This window comes from Diceros bicornis, chromosome 10, assembly GCF_020826845.1.
Source record: "Diceros bicornis minor isolate mBicDic1 chromosome 10, mDicBic1.mat.cur, whole genome shotgun sequence".
Taxonomy (NCBI): Eukaryota; Metazoa; Chordata; class Mammalia; order Perissodactyla; family Rhinocerotidae; genus Diceros; species Diceros bicornis.
The window spans coordinates 26062868-26082440 of NC_080749.1; the positions used below are offsets into that span (position 1 = coordinate 26062868).

The 19573-nt window shown below is 36.6% G+C and overlaps 1 protein-coding gene across 1 annotated transcript in view; it reads right to left on the minus strand.

Annotated features, from left to right (window-relative positions):
- The window catches only part of LRP1B (LDL receptor related protein 1B), a 1024768-nt gene that overhangs the window by 812172 nt on the left and 193023 nt on the right, over nt 1-19573 (minus strand). The window lies entirely within an intron of this gene.

Genomic DNA, 19573 nt, shown 5'->3' on the forward strand with positions numbered 1-19573 from the left:
GCCCAGCCCCGTTCCACGTGCTCTGCTTCAGTGGCCTGGGTTTGTGGGTTCAGATCCCGGGCGCAGACTTACTCCATACCAGCCATGCTGTGATGGTATCTCACATTAAAAAAAAAAAAAAGAGGAAGATTGGCACAGATGTTAACTCAGGGCTATTATTCCGCAAGCAACAAAAAGAAGAAGATTGGCTGGCCGCCCCGTGACTTAGCAGTTAAGTGCGAACACTCGGCTAGAGGCGGCTCGGGTTCGGATCCTGGGCGCGCACCGATGCACCGCTTCTCCGGCCATGCTGAGGCAGCGTCCCACGCACAGCAACTAGAAGGATGTGTAACTGTGACATACAACTATCTACTGGGGCTTTGGGGAAAAAAAAGGAGGAGGATCGGCAATAGATGTTAGCTCAGAGCCGGTCTTCCTCAGCAAAAAGAAGAGGATTAGCACGGATGTTAGCTCAGGGCTGATCTTCCTCACAAAAAAAAAAAAAAAAGAAGAAGAAGAAGATTGGCAATGGATGTTAGCTCAGGGTAAAATCTTCCTCAGGGAAAAAAAACAAATAAAAGAACTCTTTTGGGGTCTGAGTCAACAGGACTCAATAGTTAATTAACTGACTAGGGACAAGGATGAGTAGAGAGCAGTATTCTAGCACAGTAACTTTCATAAAATATATTTCTTCAATATATTGTGCCTTCAGATTTTTCTCAGGACTTTTACCTGTCTTGTAAGATCTCAAGGTTTATTCCATTTAATATGAAGAACAGATTTTACAGTTTGGGCATATTACTTCTCATGACCAAGGGCAATGTTATCTTAGGACTCCTTCAGGGGTCAGTTTGCAGGATGTCAGTACTCAAAAACTCATGCTCAATACACTTGATTCATGTGGAACAGTAAAATATTTGTGGCAATATATTAGATGTCAGAAAGTTGCTCTATGAGATATGCAGAGATGTATAACCTAATTTATGCACTTAAGGAAGTCCTGTCGGTTTATAAAGGCATGTTTCCGAGCTGAAAAAACACAGATGGCTGTCTCAGAAGCAACTAAGGTAAGTATCCATGAAGTTGTGACTGCTGAACAAATCTGGTTCACTGCTATGCTAATTACCAGTTAGCTGAACTGTCAATTTCTATTTTAAATTCTTCCTAAATGGAGGAGAAAACAGTGTGTAGAAAAATGAAACTTTAACTACAGCATTTTTTTTTGTATATTAGTTATTGTTTATACACGTGCAGATGTCAGTTTGCTGTTAGAATAGACTGTGCAATAATATTACAATGATGATAAAATCATATGATTACATAGATAAAATCACACTGTAAAAAGACAATTTCTTTCTCTGATGTTCACTTTCCTAGCTGTGAAGAGCAGATATACTTAGAAAAAAAAAATAAAAGTCCTGTAGAGCAATAACTTCTTCATAAGTGATGTTATTGAAATTTCTTGGTTTAGTTTCAAGCAGAAACGCAGGATCAAGCTTAGGCTAAGCGTGGTTAAGACTGTAGAGGCTATGTGAAGCTGGTGAGGGGAACAACTGTTCCCACTCTGTTGACAAAACAAGTATTTTGATAATTGCGAGATGCTTATAGACCAGGGTTTCTTGACCAGGATGAGCTTCAGGGGTTCCATCAACAACCAATTGTGTAGGGTTGTACAAATTGGCAGGTATGCCAGCAAAAATGCATTCCCATAGGTGCATTTTCTTTTTTTTTTTTTGACAAGAGAATCAATACTCAAAAAGGTAAATATCGATGTTCTAAAATAGTGATTCTTAAACTTTATCATTCACAATAATCACCTGGGGAGCATGCTGAAATCTCAATTCCTACAATCACTGTGGTGGGACTTTGGGCATTATATAACAAAATTAAATACTCATTCACCCTTTGATCCAGCCATATTTGTTCCAGAAATTTGTCCTGAAGATGCATCTTCACAAATAAGAGGCAACATATGCACTAAGTTATTCATTGTAACGTTATTAGTGATGGTAAAATATTGAAAAAAATTTTATTCAGTTCTCCCTTCCCCTCTCTATTCATTCTTTCTTTCCAGAAATATTCATTTAGCATTTACTGGAAATACAATGGGGAATTCTAAGGCATGTAGCCTGCACCTCTAGAGGGAATATGAAGTAAGATCATTGAAGATAAATGTGCTTTACAATTTATGAACACTCAGAGATGGTTCAGTAGGGTAGCTCTGCAGATTGTTAGTGGATAGAAGCAGTGTCTTCTAACAAGTGCTTGGTAGTGTCATAGTCAAAGAATTAAAAATAGTAGGCTATTCAATAATGGTAATCTTGTCCCAATCTTAGCAATTTCTTACATGGAGGTCAATTAGTTTTTCAAAAAGAACAGATTATTTGAATCACACTTTATTAGAATTTTTCCTAGATAGGTCTTACGTTACCATTTGCTGCTCAATCTTCACGTCTTTCTTCTTCTAATATCAGTGCCTAGAATGTTTAGCTTTACATGACAATTTAGCAAAGTACAGTCTCCAGTTATTCAATCAAACACTAACCTAGGTGTTACTGTGAAGATGTTTTGCATACGTGATTAACATCTATAAGCAGCTGACTTGAAATTAAGAATAGCCTCAATAATTTGGGTGGGCTTGATCTAATCACTTGAAAAGTTTAAGATCAGAACCAAGGTTTCCCTGAGGAAGAAGAAATTCCGTCTGTTGACTGTAGCCTCAACTCCTGTCCAAGAATTCCAGCCTTCCTGACTGCCTACCCTGAAGATTTTCATCTAACTAGCTAGCTCCCACAATCACATAAGTGATTTTTTTTACAAGAAATCTATACAAGTTTGGAAATCCTACTGGTTCTATTTTTCTAGTGAAACTTGGACTGATACTGTGCCCAAAAATTATTTAGGCGAATATTCCTCCATTTAGTAAGAATTTAGAATAGATATTGATAGTTCAGCTAACTGGTAATTAGCATAGCAATGAACCAGATTTATTCAGCAAATCAAATGGAGAAAGCTCAGGTAGGTCCTGGACATATTTTGAATCCCTAAATCCAGCCATGCCAAAGTCAGCACCGCTTGTTTATTTAGTAACCTGAGCCATTAAATTTCCCCATTTTTGCTTAAGCTGATTTAAATGGAGTTTTCTAATACTTGCAACAGAAAAATTCTTATGTGATAAATATTCATGGTAAGGCAAATGATAACTGGAACACCTATCATCACCAGAAAAGAAATAGAAGTCAAATATTCTACTGACAGCAAATGTACTGAGCAACTATTACTTATGAAAATCAGCATTTAAAAGACAAATACAAACTACTATTAGGTAATTTTATTTGATTCAAGTAAAAGGAAAAGTTATTTGAGCAATCAATGATTTTTTTAATTGAGGTAACATTGGTTTATAACATTATATAAATATATATATATAATTATATATAAATTTCAGGTGAACATCATTATATTTTGACTTCTGTATAAACTACATTATGTTCATTACCAAAAGTCTAGTTGCCATCCATCACCATACACATGTGCCCCTTTACCCCTTTAGCCTTCCCCCCATCCCCTTCCCCTCCGGTAACCACCAATGTGTTCTCCATATCTATGCATTTGCTTATCTTCCATATATGAGTGAAATCATACAATAATTGCCTTTCTCTGTTTGATTTATTTCACCTAGCATAATACAATTAAGGTCCATCCATGTTGCTGCAAATGGAAAGATTTCATCTTTTTTATAGCTGAATAGTATTCTATTATATATGTATACCATATCTTCTAGATCCGCTCATCCATTGATGGACACTTAGGTTGCTTCCACGTCTTGGTTATTGTGAATGCTGCTGCCATGAATATAGGGGTGTATATTTCTTTTTGAATTAGTGTTTTTGTGTTCTTTGGATAAATACTCAGAAGTGGAATAACTGGATCATATGGTATTTCTATTTTTAATTTCTTGAGGAATCTCCATACTGTTTTCCATAGTGGATACACCAATTTACATTCCCACCAGCAGTATACGAGGGTTCCCTTTTCTCCACATCCTCTCCATCAATTGTTATTTCTTGTCTTGTTAATTACAGCCATTCTGACAGGTGTAAGATGATATCTCATTGTAGTTCTGATTTACACTTCCCTAATAATTAGTGATTTTGAACATCTTTTCATGTGCTTGTTGGCCATCTGTATATCTTCCTTGGAAAAATATCTGTTCAGATCCTCTGCCCATGTTTTGATCTGGTTGTGTTTTTGTTATTGAGTTGTACGAGTTCTTTATATATTTTGGATATTAACCACTTATTGGATATATAATTTGCAAATATTTTCTCCAACTGGTAGATTATCTTTTCATTTTGTTGATGGTTTCCTTTGCTGTGCAGAAGCTTTTTAGTTTGATATAGTCCTATTTGTTAATTTTTTCTTTTTTTCCCTTTGGCTGAGGAGATATATTTAAAAAGATACTGCTGGGGCTAGACCAGTGGACAAGTGGTTAAGTTCAGTGCGCTCTGCATTGGTGGCCTGGGTTCAGTTCCCAGGTGTGGACTTACACCACTCATCAGCCATGCTGTGACAGTGACCCACATACAAAATAGAGGAAGATTGGCCACAGATGTTAGCTCAGGGTGAATCTTCCTCAGAAAAAAAAAAAAGTGATACTGCTAAGATCAATGTCAAAGTGTATACTGCCTATGTTTTTATCTAGGAGTTTTATGGTTTCAGGTCTTACATTCAAGTGTTTAATCCATTTTGAGTTAATTTTTGTGTATGGTGTAAGATAATAGTCTACTTTCATTCTTTTGCTTGTGGCTGGCCAATTTCCTAATGCCATTTATTGAAGAGACTTTTTCTCCATTGTATGTTCCTGGCTCCTTTGTTGAAAATTAGCTGTCCATAGATGTGTGGTTTTACTTCTGGGCTTTCAATTCTGTTCCATTGATATATGTGTCTGTTTTTCTGCCAGTACCATGCAGTTTTGATTAATATAGCTTTGTAGTATATTTTGAAATCAGGGAGTGTGATACCTCCAACTTTGTCCTTTTTTCTCAGGATTGTTTTGGCTATTCAGGGTATTTTGTTGCTCCACATAAATTTTAGGATTCTTTGTTCTATTTCTGTGAAAAATGTGGTTGGGATTCTGATTGAGATTTCATGGAATCTGCAGATTGCTTTAGGTTATACGGACATTTTAACTACGCTAATTCTTCCAATCTATAACCACAGAATATCTTTCCATTTCTTTATGTCTTCTCTGATTTCTTCCAACAATGTCTCATAGTTTTCAGTATACAGGTCTTTAATTTCCTTGGTTAAATTTATTCCTTGGTATTTCATTCTTTTCATTGGGATTGCAAATGGGATTATTTTCTTGATTTCTCTTTTTTCTAGTTTGTTGTTAATGTATAGTAATGCAACTGACTTTTGTATGTTGATTTTGTACCCCGCAACGTTACTGTATTCATTAATTATTTCTAGTAGTTTTTGGTGGCTTCTTTGTGGTTTTCTATACATAAAATCATGTCATCCACAATAGTGACAGTTTTACTTCTTCATTTCAATTTGGATCCCTTTTATTTCTTTTTCTTGCCTAATTGCTTTGGCTAAGACTTTCAATACTATGTTGAATAAGAGTGCCACGCATCAGCATCCTTGTCTTATTCTTATTCTTAGAGGAAGAGCTTTCAGTTTTTCACCATTGAGCATGACATTAGCTATGGGTTTGTTATTATACGGCCTTTATTACTTTGAGGTACTTTCCTTCTATATCCATTTTAATGAGAGTTTTTTCATAAATGAATGTTGAATCTTGTCGAATGTTTTCTTTGCATCTACTGAGATGATCATGTGATTTTTATTCTTCATTTTGCTAATTTGGTGTATCATGTTGATTGATTTGTGGATATTGAACCACCCCTGCATACCGGGAATAAATCCCACTTGATCATGGTGCATGATCCTTTTTTTTTTTTTTTTTTTAATTTTTTTTTTTATTGATGTTTTAATGGTTTCTAACATTGTGAAATTTTTGGGTTGTACATTTTTGTTTGTCCATCACCATATATATGACTCCCTTCACCCCTTGTGCCCACCCCCCACCCCCACTGCCCCTGGTAACCACAGTCCAGTTTTCTCTGTCCATGTGTTGGTTTATATTCCACATATGAGTGAGATCATACAGTGTTTGTCTTTCTCTTTCTGGCTTATTTCACTTAACATAATACGCTCCAGGCCCATCCATGTTGCTGCAAATGGGACGATTTTGTCTTTTTTTATGGCTGAGTAGTATTCCATTGTATATATATACCACATTTTCCTAATCCAATCGTCAGTCAAGGGACACTTAGGTTGCTTCCACTTCTTGGCTATGGTGAATAATGCTGCAATGAACATAGGGGTGCATAAGCCTCTTTGGATTGTTGATTTCAGGTTCGTTGGATAGAGTCCCAGTAGTGGGGTGGCTGGATCATAGGGCATCTCTATTTTTAATTCTTTGAGGAATCTCCATACCATTTTCCATAGAGGCTGCACCAATTTGCATTCCCACCAGCTGTGTATGAGGGTTCCCGTTTCTCCACATCCTCTCCAACATTTGTTGTTTTTTGTCTTGGTGATTATAGCCATTCTAACGGGTGTGAGGTGGTATCTTAGTGTTGTTTTGATTTGCATTTCCCTGATGATTAGTGATGTTGAGCATCTTTTCATGTGCCTATTGGCCATCTGTATATCTTCCTTGGAGAAGTGTCTGTTCATTTCCTCTGCCCATTTTTTGATCGGGTTGTTTGTTTTTTTGTTGTTCAGTTGTGTGAGTTCTTTATATATTATGGAGATCAACCCCTTGTCAGATGTATGTTTTGCAAATATTCTCTCCCAGCTGGTTGGTTGTCTGTTCATCTTGATTCTGGTTTCATTAGTCTTATAAAAGCTCTTTAATCTGATAAAGTCCCACTTGTTTATTTTTTCTTTAGTTTCCCTAGTCTGGGTAGGCATGTCATCCGAAAAGATTCCTTTAAAACCCATGTCAAATAGTGTGTGGCCTATATTTTCTTCTATGAGTTTTATAGTTTCAGGTCTCACCTTCAGGTCTTTGATCCATTTTGAGTTAATTTTTGTGAATGGCGATAGCACATGGTCCACTTTCATTCTTTTGCATGTGGCTGTCCAGTTTTCCCAACACCATTTATTGAAGAGACTTTCCTTTCTCCATTGCATGTTCTTAGCACCTTTGTCGAAAATTAGCTGTCTGTATATGTGTGGTTTTATTTCTGGGCTTTCAATTCTGTTCCATTGATCTGTGTGTCTGTTTTTGTACCAGTACCAGGTGCATGATCCTTTTAATATATTGTTGTATTCGATTTGCTAATATTTTGTTGAGGATTTTTGCATCTATGTTTATCAGTCATATTGGCCTCTAACTTTCCTTTTTTTCTGTTGTTATTACCTGGTTTTGGTATCAGGGTAATGTTGGCCTCATAAAATGAGTTAAGATGTGTTCCATCATCTTTAATTTTTTGGAACAGTTTGAGAAGACAGGTATTAAAACTTCTTTGAATGTTTGGTAGAATTCACAAGAGAAGTCATCTGGTCCTGCACTTTGGTTTCTTGCAAGGTTTTTGATTGCTGTTTCAATCTCTTTACTAGTGATTAGTCTATTCAGATTCTCTATTTCTTCTTGATTCAGTTTTTGGAGGTTGCATGATTCTACGACTTTATCCATTTCTTCTAGGTTATCCAATTTGTTGGCATATAGCTTTTCATAGTATTCTTTTATGATCCTTTGTATTTCTATGGTGTCCGTTGTAATTTCTCCTCTTTCATTTCTGATTTTATTTGAGCCCTATTTCTTTTTTTCTTAGTGAGTCTAGATAAAGGTTTGTCAATTTTCTTTTTCTTTTCAAAGACCCAGCTCTTAGTTTCACTGATCTTTTCTATTGTCTTTTTAGTCTCTATTTCATTTATTTCTGCTCTGATTTTTATTATTTCCTTCCTTCTACTGACTTTGGGCTTTGTTTGTTTTTCTTTTTCTAATTCTTTTAGGTATAGTATTAGATTATTTGTTTGAGATTTTTCTTGTTTCTTAAGGTAGGCCTGTATTGCTATAAACTTCTCTCCTAGTACCACTTTTGCTGCATCTCATAAATTTTGGTATGTGCTTTCATTTTCATTTGTCTTCAGGCATTTTTTGATTTCTCCATTGATCCAAAAGTTGTTTGGTAGCATGTTGTTTAGTCTCCAAATATCTATGACTTTTTCAGCTTTCTTCTTGTAGTTGATTTTTAGTTTCATAGCATTGTGGTCAGAAAAGATGCTTGATATGATTTCAGTCTTCTTAAATTTATTGAGACTTTTGTTTCCCAACATATAGTCTACTTTTGAGACTGTTCTATGTGCACTTGAGAAAAGTGTGTATTCTGTTGCTTTTGGATGGAATGTTCTGTATATATCTATTAAGTCCATCTGGTCTAATGTTTCATTTAAGGCCAATGTTTTCTTCTTGATTTTCTGTCTGGATGATTTATCCATTGATGTAAATGGAGTATTAAAGTCTCCTACTATTATTGTGTTGCTGTCAATTTCTCCCTTTAGGTCTGTTAATAATTGCTTTGTATATTTTGGTATTCCTATGTTAGGTGTATTTATATTAATAAATATTAGGTCTTCTTGATGGATTGTCTCTTTATCATTCCATAATATCCATCTTTGTCTCTTGTTATCTTTTTTGGCTTGAAGTCTATATTCTTTTATATGAGTATGGCTCTACCATACTCATATCTATGCATTTTTTGGTTATTTGCTTTGAGTATTATCTTCCATCCCTTTACTTTGAGCCCATGTTTATCTTTAGAGCTGAGATGGGTCTCCTGGAGGCAGCCTTCAGACATATTGTTGGGTCTTGTTTTTTTAATCCATCCAGTGACTCTGTGTCTTTTGATTGGTAAACTCAATCCATTTACATTTAGGGTGATTACTGATATATGAGGACTTAATACTGCCATTTTATCCTTTCTTTTCTGGTTGCTCTATATTTCCATTGTTTCTTTTTCCCTGTGTTTCTGTCTGCCATTTCATTTTGGTGGTTTTCTGAGATATATTTCTCATTTTCCTCTTTTTTTATGTTTCTTGACTCTGATCGGAATTTTTTTTTTTTTTTTTGGTTACCATGAGGTTTGTATAAAAGATCTCATAGATGAGATAGTCCTTTTTCTGCTGATAGCATCTTATTTATTTCCATTTGCCTGTGCAGGTTCTGTCATTTTCCTCTTCCCCTTCTATATTTTTATTGTCACACATTATCCCTTTTTATATTGTGATTTTGTTACCATATTGAAGAGGTTAGAGTTATTTTTAATACTTTCTTTCCCTTTAGCCTTTATGTTATAATTAAGTGTTTACTGACCTATTCTGATATAGAGTTGCAATTTTCTGATTCTATCTCTCTATGTATCGCCTTGCTTAAAGCTTTGTATACCTTTACCTTTTTGTTTCATATAGAAGAGCTCTTTTCAAGATTTCTGTTAAGGTAGGTGGCAATGAACTCCCTCAGCTTTTGTTTGCCTGAGAAAGCCTTTATTTCTCCTTCATGTTTGAAAGATAACTTTGCTGGATAGAGTATTCTGGGCAACAGTTTTTATCTTTCTTTTTTTTTTTTGGTGAGGAAGATTAGCCCTGAGCTAACATCTGTTGCCAATCCTCTTCTTTTTGCTGAGGAAGATTGGCCCTGGGCTAACATCTGTGCCCATCTTCCTCTACTTTATATGTGGGATGCCTGCCACAGCATGGCTTGATGAGTGGTGTGTAAGTCCATGCCTGGGATTTGGACTTGTGAACTCTGGGCTGCCAAAGTGGAACACATGAACTTAACCCCTACACCACCAGGCCAGCCCCCAACTTTCAATATTTTGAATATATCATTCCTTTCTCTCCTGATCTGTAGAGTTTCTGCTGAGAAATCTATTGATAGCCTAAAGGGGGTTTCTTTGTAGGTTATTATTTTTTCCCTCTGGCTACCCTTAATATTCTTTCTTTGTTATTGTCTTTTGACAGTTTCAATATAATCTGCCTTGAAGAAGTTCTTTTTGTATTGAGATAATTAGGTGCTCTATTAGATTCATGTACTTGTATATCCAGTTCTTTCTCCAGGTTTGGGAACATCTCAGCTATTATTTCTTTAAATAAGCTCTCTGCTCTCTTCTCCCTCTCTGCTCCTTCTGGGATACCTATAATCCTTATGTTGCTTTTCCTAATTGAGTTGAACTTCTCATAGAATTTCTCCATTTTTAAAAAATCTTAGCTCTCTCTTCCACCTGAATCATTTCTAGATTTCTATCTTCGAGGTTGCTAATTCTCTCTTCCATATGGTCTGCTCTATTTCAATACTTTTTACTTTATTCTTTTTCTCATTTGTTGAGTTCTTCAGCTCCAGAATTTCAAATTTTTTTTTTTTTTTAGAGTTTCAATCTCTGGTGAAGTACTCCTTCCGTTCATTAATTTTAATCCTGAGCTCATTGAACTGTCTTTCTGAGTTTTCCTGTAACTTGCTGTGTTTCTTCATGACAGCTATTTTGAATTCTCTGTCAGTTAGATTGCAATCTCTGTGACTTCAAGTTTGGTTTCTGTAATATTGTCGTTTTCTTTTTGTGATACCATGTTACTGCAATTTTTCATGGTTTTTGATGAGTTGTTCCTTTGCCAGTGCATTTGTGGTACCAAACACTTTTCTTATTTGGGTAAGACTTTGTTTAATTTGATTCTGAGCAGCTTCTGATTGTATTTGAGAGCCTGCCCTTTCCATCCTCCACTGCCTCTGCAGTGGTGTCATCAGCATCCTCATGGTGATGCTTGTGTCTCCAAGGTTGCTGGTGCCTTGCTGCTTATGGTGTCATTGTAGTCACAGGCATCGCCACCAGGTTAACTGGGTTGGTGAGCACCTCTGCTGCTTCCAGGGTCACCTAGCTCACAGGTTCCCCTACGGTGGTAGCGGAAGGGGGAGAGTGGGGTGGGACCTAGGGTCAGAAGCACCTCCTCCATGTCTGGGATTTTTGGCTCTACAGGTGCCACTGCCATGGGTGGGAGGTGCTGAATTTGTGGGCACTGCTGCAGCTGGGAGGACCAGTGTCCTGAGCTCTTATTTCACTGTTACCAGGCTCTCCCTGGACTCAGGTGGTACTCTCACATGTACCACCTGCGGTGGTGATCCCAGGTTTTTGGGGGTTTGTTGGCACTGCTGCTGCCAGGCATAGTTGGTTCTTGGGTGTCACTGCCACTGCCTGATGGGCAGGGGCTGTGGGTGACACTGCCAGGGGGGAGGGGTACCTGGGTCATGCCTGCTGGGGTTCCTGGAGCCTTTGGTCTTGGGTACTTCAGTAGTTCCTGTAGCCTCAGGTCACGGGTGCCACTTGCCACTGCTGCGGGAGGGAGAGGGGCTGAGTCTCGAGTGCCACTGCGGTTCCTGGAGCCTCTGGTCTTGAGTGCCAATGAGATTCCTGGAACCTCAGGTCACAGGCATCACCACTGCTGCCAGTGGTACCAGGGTCTTGGATGCAGCTCCCAGGGTTGGGGACAGACACTGTCCCGAGGAAGGGGGAGGGAGCTGGGTCACAGGTACCATCGTGGTTTCTGGAGCCTCTGGTTGTGCAGGCACTGCAGTGCAGTGGATCCTGGCACCTCTTGGAGCATGGGCTTCCTGGGTTCTTGGGGCCTCTGTAAGTGGGTGTTACTACTATTCCTGGAGCCTCCAGTCTTGGGAGCTGCTGCTGCTCTTCCCCCGGTTCTACCATCTCTGTGAGGTCCAGTCCACCCACCTTCAGATGTATAGATGAATAGGTCTCTCAGGCATTCTCATGTGCTGTGCAGAGAATCCTTTGTTGGTCTGTGGATGTTCCACTAGTTGTAACTTAGAGGAGAGAGACAAAGGGAACAACTCACTCTGCTATGATGCTGGCATTACCACCCTGATTAATCAATGATTTTGATCAATACTCTCAAAAAATTCAGAAGTTTCAAAATACAATATCTATAATTTCTTTAATAAATGCTTCCAACCTTTACTTTGTTTTGCTACAGGAAACAGTATAAGGAAAAGAACAAAGTTCATATCCCATTATGAATATAAGCAATTAAACTATTAGAAATATGTGCAATTTCCATTTGTCAGTCAACCTGTTTTAAAAAATATATATATTCCATAAGATAAATTATCCAAATAACAATTTTTAGATCATCATTATAATGGGATTTTACCTCTTTTGAAGTTAAATTGTGAGGTAAAAATTGTTTCCAAACATTTCTAAAAGAAAGATGAAAATTGTGCAGTTGAATAACAAGGTAGTGATGTAGTGGGCTAAGTTAAGGCTTCATGGCCTAATGGTGACCAGAATATTCTAAATAAATTGTATTATCTACCATAAACCTAGAGAGCAGTTTCTGACATTGATATTCTTAGTAAAATATGGAATGCTATGGTTAGGAAATTCAGTTTTGAGTATCTGTCCATTTCACGATTTTTCTTTTTTTCTCAAAGAAGAGGCCATTCTCCTATAGGATTTAGCTCCTTCAGCCCAGCTTCCTTTACATTGTCTCCTACCCCTGCCTCCTTTCCCTAGATTATTACACCAGTGGTGCACACCTAGCTGTGGGGCATCCAATAAATTGATTGCACTGAGTTCATCAGGTTCTCTGACCTAGATTTTTTAAATTAAGAAAAATAATTTTTCATATTAAAAAAAATAAATATACAGAAAGCTAGTAACTTCTGGCTTGAACGAACATATAAAGTCAGGGCTTTGGTTAGCTATGTCTAAGGCATGTATGCATGCAACAGAAAAAGCTTATTAGGAGAGAGGGAGATAGAGAGTGAGAGCAGGAAAGAGAGAGAAGAGAAATGAAGCAATAATAAATAAAGAAGTGTTCTCTCTTTGCTCACATATGTCCTTAAATTTCTCATAGGGAATGTGTTAAAATTGCTTTTAAACTATTATGTTAAGTAGTGGGTCTGCTAAACAGAATTTAGAAATGGTCAACAGAGATTTACTTCAAGTGATGCCATCAACAAAAAAAAATTCAAATTCAAAATGTAGTAGTAAATTGTACCATATGAAAATAAACTCTGAGCTAATGTTGGCCTCTGTACTACCATGATGAAACTATCTTTTCTCCACCTTGGATAGTAGGATTATTAAATTATAATAGACACCTAGAGAGATAAAGTGCTTTGCCCAGAATCATATAGATAAGTAAATACAGGCTTTGGTTTAAAACTCCAGGTCTCTTCATTTATGGAAATGTGTTGTGCTCAATTTCCTCCCAATATTTCCCTGTTCTCCTGTAGAGTGTTATATGCTTATAAAACCACTAATTCTTATAGTTCTAATTATATTGAATTTTAACTATCATTTATAAATATCAAAAACAATCTTTAGACTTCCTACCTCACTTTTCCAACTGGAAAGTAAAATCTTTGGGAAAAGGAGTCAGTTGTCTCTATAGTATATAAAATATTTTCTGTGTCTGATAAATAAATGATAGCAATAACAACACTGTATTTTTGAGTTTCTGCTGCGGTATTTGGACCATCGAAATAACTGTAGGTAGAGCTCTAATGTGCTGAGAGACTGTGAAAGGTTAATTGATGCATGTGCATTATTCATCACTTTTCCTATGTGTGTAAATAGAGATGACGGCACTCATATGTCAAGTGCTTCAAGATTGCCCACTGAAATTGAGCACAACAGACTCACGAGCTTTTTTATATTTGAGTATACTATATAACTGTGCAAATAATGATGCTCTAAAAACCCATAAAGAGAGTTTGTTTCCATTCCTTCCTTCCTTCCTTCATTTCTCCCTCCCTCTCTTTTAATTACTAGTTATGAGCAGCTTTTTGAAGACAGATCTCTCCATTTCAGTAGAACCTACACCAGGATGCACATAAATGCTGATTAGAGTATAATCATTAAAGTTAAAGTTAACTGGTTCAAATTAGAGTGCTGAATTTAGGTAAATTCATTTGATAAAGAATTTGCAAAACTCTTCGTGAAAGAGGATCTCACTTATCATGAAGTAGCTACTTAAATTGTTTGGAATCCAGCATTAGATTGTAAGCAATTTGAAAACAAGGACTATAATCTTTATGGAATAATCCTAAAGTTGTAAGAAATAAATCACATGCAATTTTTTAAGTACCTGGCCAATATCATTAAGTCCAAATTTTCCCCCTAAAATACCCAACTGTTATTTGTCCAGTGCTAATGGCAAATAATTTGACAGAAATAGATTAATATACTCTATAAGCTAAACAGAGCTCACACTTTTGAAATCATGGTCAGCTCACATTCAGGATATAAAACTCCATCGAAAAGCAAATGGATTGGCTACACAGAAATTGATCAAGAAGTCAACAATGGAGGGGGTGAGACCAAGAATTTGGGGCTTCCAGGCATATCTCTCTCTGCCAGACATTTGCCTCTCATGCCTTGACCTATTGGGTTGGCTTTGGTCTTTGCTCTGAAATTCCAAACTCTGCTATCTGGTATTCCTAGTCTTGGGTAGTTAAAATTTTCCTGATTTTGTTTCTTAATGGCTGCTTCTGTTCTCTCTAGATCCTTAATTGCATAGTTTTGATTCCAGTCTCGTGACTTGCCTCTAGCTCTTTAATATTATTTTGGTTTTATAACATGATTTTTCTGTCTGAAAAATAAATGGTATGATGATTCTGATTAGCTTTGATGATGCAATTCAGAACAACCCTTTGAACAAAGGTGGTAGCAAATGCAGAAGTAGTACAAACTTCAGAGACAATTATTCATTTATTCTTTTTTTTTTTTTTGTGAGGAAGATTAGTCCTGAGCTAACACCTGTTGCCAGTCCTCCTCTTTCTGCTGAGGAAGATTGGCCCTGGGTAAACATCTGTGCCCCTCTTCCTCTACTTTATATGTGAGATGCCTGCCACAGCACGGCCTGATGAGTGGTGCGTAGGTCCACGCCCAGGATCTGAACCTGCGAACCCCAGGCTGCCGAAGTAGAGTGCGCAAACTTAACCACTACACCACCTGGCGAGCCCCTCATTTATTCTTTCATTCAACAAATATCTATTAAGCATCCATTTTGTCAGAGGCTGTATGTGTCAGGCTTGCATTATTGTCAGGCTAGATATAGGACGGTACATACAAAAGACACAGTCGGATTGACCTGAGTTTCAAGGTCGGATTCCAAGTAACTATTTGATTCTGAGGAAGTTACTTAACATCTAAGCCCCAGCTTCTTCATCAGTAAAATTAGAAAAATAATGCCCAAGTAAGAATGCATTTTGCTGAATTAAATGAGATGTAGTGTTTGGTATGGAGAAGACACTCAACATGAACACATTTCCCTCCTCCCGCTGTTCCACACTTCTTATTTCATATGATGCTCTCTTTCTTTTTAGTTGGGAGTTTGCAGATGATACATGAGTTTCAAGTTATAAATATCAATTTTCTGGAGGAATAAGTACTTGCCAAAAGGACTCTGCTTTTGGTGGGGAGGAGGGGTGTGGGTAGATGTACTCGGTGAGCCTCACTTCCATAGTAAATAGCTAATGAACTCCATATTAATTGAAAATTTTAGGCTACAAAAGAAAAAGTGAGATGCTGCTGAGAGGCACAGTACAACTTCAAAGGAACAAAGGCCTGCTGAGCTCTAGTAATGTGCAAAGCACAGTGAGAGGTATTGGTGATAAAAGGTGAAGAAGGACCATCCCTCTGCCATCAAGGTTCTCATGATCTCTCACAGCTTTGCTAGAAACTAACTACAAACTGAATATGTTAAGAGCTCTTTGAGAAAATACAAGGGCATTTTTCAAATAAAAGGTCACCAATGGAAGTAATATAGTTAAGATTTTTCATTAAGACTTTTGTGAAATCCTGCATTTAAAACTACTTACCTTTTCTGTCAGAATAAAGATCTGATTTAGTAATGACGAAGGAAAAAAGATGAATGCTTCTCTGGATGAAATGTAAAAGAGAAAGATCTCTATAGATCCATTCCAGGACAGTTCTTATTTTACATTTGATATAAATAATTGGCAAGAAACAGCATACTAAAATCTCCAAGTTAGCAAATCATACAAAGCTTTTACTAAAAGAGTAGTGAAATGCTAAGTCAATGTGCATAAAATGTAAGAAAATCTCAAGAGGCTACAGCTTGGCAGAAAATTGGTATATGAGGTTCAAATAAGCAAGCTTAAGGTAATGCAGTTAGGGAAAAGTATTCAAAATTATTTGTATAGGAAGCTGGGCTTTGCTCTTATTACTTACTCAATTGGTCCACACAGGTGATCTCATCTCACTGTCTTTTTCTAAATGGTCTGTTGAGACTACAATCAGACTAGATGACTCTTTGAGGACATCAACCCTCCTTGCTGCAGTGGGCAAAACTGGCAGGGCATAATCAAGAGGAGTATTAGAAACAACATGGAAAATATTATCCTACCCATGTAACTCTTATCAGGGAGAATTTTAAGTGGAATTACGTGTTTAGTGCTTCTAGAAAACTATAACAAGCCTCAGTGAAGCCTTTAACATAATCCATGATCAAATGTGCCAATAGTGGTAGAATAGGGTAGTATTTGGGTAGGCAGGTGAGCCTTCCTCATAGAAATAGAATAAAATGACTATTTCTGGTAGTAAAGACAAAGGTTGAAAACAGTTCTGAACAAAACTTATAACATCATTGAATTTCAATAGGGTCTACCAGTCACAATTCATTGTGACCCTTTTCCCATAATTCTTGCTATAGGGGATGGGGCAAAACGGCCATGCTTTATGTTATGTGACCTCAGATATCCTCCCCCACCACCATCCTTGATCACAAGTGACCAATCAAGGGTAGGAATCTAACCTGAGAGTAACCAATATATGTCTCCTGCATAAACTAATGACTCAAATTAATCAAATTATTTCTCTTGAGATTTTGAGTCAGGGAATCTACAATTGTTAGTTGGTAGTGGAAGAAAGGGGGAATAATATACTAATAAGAATGTTCTGATGACAAAAAACATTTCCAGCTTTAGTCTCCATGAATTCTTAAGCTATTTAAAACTTTTGGTTTGTATGTCCTCAAGAATTTCTATATCTAATCATTTAATAATATCTTTGGCTACCATTGTTTAAGGGGTCTGTGTTTTAGCAATTAAACAAGCCTGACTAAAATTCAAGAAAAGCATATACATGTTAACTAAAACTTAACATATTTAATATTAAAATTGTGGTAAAATGATTGGGAGTGAATTGAAGAGTAAGAGAAAGAAATGATAAAAACAAAAAATACAACTTTGCCCATTGAATAGAACAGTACTGAACAAGATAAACAAAGTTCCTACTTTACCCTAAGAGGTGCAGTATAGCATAGTAAATAAGATTACGGGCCTAGAGTAAAGATTACTGTAGTCAAAATTCTAATATTTATTAGTTATGAACAAGTTACTTAACCTTTCTGTGGCTCTATTACCTCACCTGCAAGATGGAGAAAAAAAAAATTTTATATGACCAATTTTAAAAAAGCTTTTTAGGGCCAGCCCTGCTGTCCTAGCGGTTAAAGTTTGGTGCACTCCACGTCAGCAGCCCGGGTTCGGTTCCGGGGCAGGGAACCACACCACGAGTCTGTCAGGAGCCATGCTGCAGCAGCAGCTCACACAGAACAACCAGAAGGACATACAACTAGAATATACAACTATGTACTGGGGCTTTGGGTAGGGAAAAAAAACAGAGAGAGAGAGAGGAAGATTGGCAACAAATGTTAGCTCAGGGCTAATCTTTCCTAGCAAAAAAAAAAAAAATTGTATATGGCTGTTCTGAGGATTAAACAAGTAAATAGGTAAGTTCTTACTATAGTGCCCGGCATTCAAAAAAAGTCTTAACATCCAAAAAATATCATTTATTATTATTAGAAGCTGAAAATTAAAATAGATATGTTCACAGATACCTAAGTTCTAAACATCACAAAGGGAAAATAAAATGTAATATTAAAAAATGTTTTTTAAGGAAAATGTACCTTCTGATATAATCAGATTCCAAAAGTTTCACCCAATATGGATATTCTCATTATCTCATGAGGAGTCTAGACATGCCAAATTAATTTCAGAACAAGTAAAATGTTAAGGAACTCTACATCAAAGTGTTTTTAACGTATTGATCATGTATATTAAATGAAAAGTGTCAGTAATAAACCAGAGATAAATGCCAAACTTCTACCACACTATCACATTTTGTTGTTGTAGTTTAATTTATATGTAATTTGCTCTGGTAACAGATTCAGAAGGAAAATAAAAGATTTCTTTTCCTTTGTGTAAACTGTGACTATCTTTATTTTATCACTTACCATTTTGTGTGAGACTCATCTGTGGATATCTTCCATTTCTTAACTAGATTACAAGGTTCTTATGGAGTAAGACCATATCTTATATTTCTAATTTTTCCCCTCAACTTATTATTTTAAATATTTTCAAACTTTAAAGTGAAAGAGTACCTTTCATCTAGATTTACCAATTGTTAAAAGTTGCCCTTAGAGAGAAGGAAGGATGAGGTAGAGAGTAGGGAGAAAGAGAGAGAAAGAAAGAGGGAGAAGAAAGAGTGGGTGAGGGAGAGAGAGACAGAGACAGAGAGAATGCATGTGTGTGTTTATTACATACATACAGACATACACTATTTTTTTTTTCCTGCTAAACCATTTGAAACAAATTACAGACATCATATTTCACTTCTGCACACATCTTTTAAGAAATGGGACATTCTCTTAGTTAACCTGTTATAGACTGAATTGTGCCCCCCAAAATTCAAATGTCGAAGCCCTAATGCCCAGTCCCAGAATGTGACTGTCTTTGGAGACAGGGTTTTTAAAGAGGTAATTAAGCAAAAAGGAGGCCGTTAGAGTGGGCCCTAATCAAATCTGACCAGTGTCCTTATAAGAAGGGAAAATTTGGATATTATTATATATGTAATAAAATATATAACAAATATATATTATATACACATATATACATACGTACATATATGAATATAATCAAATTTATAGAATATATACTGTATATTATATATATAATGTATACATAAACATTTACATATATATAAATTGTCTCAAGAACTGAAGAAAAGCAGTACTAGGAAAAAGTCTGCACAAATAGGAAAGAGGCCAACATACGAGTATTAGCACATTGCCCAGTGGCATAGAAAGGACACAACAATGAGCCAGCCCCTTTTATTCAATCTATGTCTTCACGCACAGATACCTTCAGCAGCCGGTCAATGGAAGTTCCTTCAATAAACAGCAAGGTAGTATCATCAGAAGATTGCTTATTGTTCTGCACTCCCATGGTTCCATTGCTGCCAATTATACATAATATGTACAGAAATAAGAAGAGACTTATTGGTAGCTATTGAAGGTATCTAGAGAAGTCAGTATTTGTGGAAAATAGGTACCCACAATTATACCACTGATGGTAAATATTGGCTTGTGATGGCAGAAATGCAGATTCATTAACCTGAGTTTCAGAGTAACAGAACATGGAATAGAGTCTAAATAACTAGACTATTCCTTCCAAACTTTTGGTTCTTATAAATAAAGTAGA